This window comes from Phocoena phocoena, chromosome 6 (genome assembly GCF_963924675.1).
Source record: "Phocoena phocoena chromosome 6, mPhoPho1.1, whole genome shotgun sequence".
In the NCBI taxonomy this organism is placed as follows: Eukaryota; Metazoa; Chordata; class Mammalia; order Artiodactyla; family Phocoenidae; genus Phocoena; species Phocoena phocoena.
Genome location: NC_089224.1, coordinates 69,048,544 through 69,050,335, shown reverse-complemented (window position 1 = coordinate 69,050,335; position 1,792 = coordinate 69,048,544).

Genomic DNA, 1,792 nt, shown 5'->3' with positions numbered 1-1,792 from the left:
TATCTACCAGTACACAGTGGCCTTTCTAAAACACCCCTCCCTACCAGACTGTTTAATCTGATTCTCACAGGACTCTTAAAGCATCCTCCCCTAGATTACACAATTAAAGGGGTAAGGGAGATAGAGGACTCTTCTTTTTTTTTTGTCTTTATCCTTTTTTTTTTTTAAACATCTTTATTGAAGTATAATTGCTTTACGGTGGTGTGTTAGTTTCTGCTTTATAACAAAGTGAATCAGCTATACATATATATACATCCCCATATCTCCTCCCTCTTGCGTCTCCCTCCCACCCTCCCTATTCCACCCCTCTAGGTGGACGCAAAGCACAGAGCTGGTCTCCCTGTGCTATGCGGCTGCTTCCCACTAGCTGTTTTACATTTGGTAGTGTATATATGTCCATGCCACTCTCTCACTTCGTCCCAGTTTACCCTTCCCCCACCCCGCGTCCTCAAGTCCATTCTCTACGTCAGTGGAGGACTCTCTTCTTGATTGAGATTATAATAGGGCTGGCTGCAGATTAAATCCAGCCAGTTTGGAAGTCTGGGATTAGCAGATGCAAACTATTATATATAGAATGGATAAACGACAAGGTTCTACTGTATAGCACAGGGAACTATATTCAATATCCTGTGATAAACCATAATGGAAAAGAATATGAAAAAGAATATGTGTAACTGAATCACTTTGCTGTACAGCAGAAATTAACATAACATTGTAAATCAACTGTATTTCAATAAAATAAATTAAAAAATAAATCCAGTCAGCAAAAATGGTTTATTTGGCCCACACATTTTAATCAATGTCCTATATTTAGATGGTAGAAATTCTCACATAAAAACTCAGCCTGTCTTGAAAGATCATAAGATCTGACAATGCCAGGTCTACAGTCGGCTGGAGCTGGGGTAGCTGATTCATTTTGATGAGTCATGTGTATACATCTTTTCTTCAGGTTTGCCTCCCTTAACAAGACTATGAGTTCCCCAGAATCCTCCTATCATGTTTTGTTTAGTCAGGGCTCAATATGTAGCATGAAGGCATAAATTAGGAGTGGGTCACAGTGCTTAAGGTCAGTTTTGAAGACGGCTTATATAACTATAAGGTTCAGTTCTCTCCTCTCCTCCTCACAGCATCTAGAGTTCGTCCCGCAGAAATCTAATCTTAGCTCATGGTTCAGCTCTCCTTTCTGCCATAAAGCTGAATCTGCAAGCCTGGCCTGCTTCTTGGATTCTAACCAGAAATCACTAACTGTCCCTCTCAGACTGTGTCACAAGCTTACTCTGTTATCCAGCCAAAACATACTTTCCAACCGATGGCCCTGATTTGTTTTAACGCTACCATCATCCTACCATGCACATAACCTTGAAGCCTCAGCAATTTTAACTTCCTTTTTCCTCCCTCGCCAGTCACATTCAGCGAGTTATCAAATCTAGTTTACTCATTCTTCAAAATATTGAATGTCTCTTTTTTTTCTCTTCTCCTTCCTCTGTTCAAGGTCAAGTTTCATCATCTTGATAAACACTTAATTGCTCTCCTTACCTCAAGCCTTTTGCCTTTCCATGTAGATTTATTTATAATAGCAATGAATATTTAGCCAGTGTCCACTGCTGTCTGAGGAGTTAGGGATACAGCAGTAAACAAAAGTGAGAGTTGTGGCTTTCATGGATTTGTAATCAGTGAGGGATACAGCAAACAAACAAACACGTAAATAATCATATAATGTCAAATAGTAATACATTACGTGAAAAAATAGCTCATATGAGGATAGGGAATAATGGATTAGAGAGGTACAACT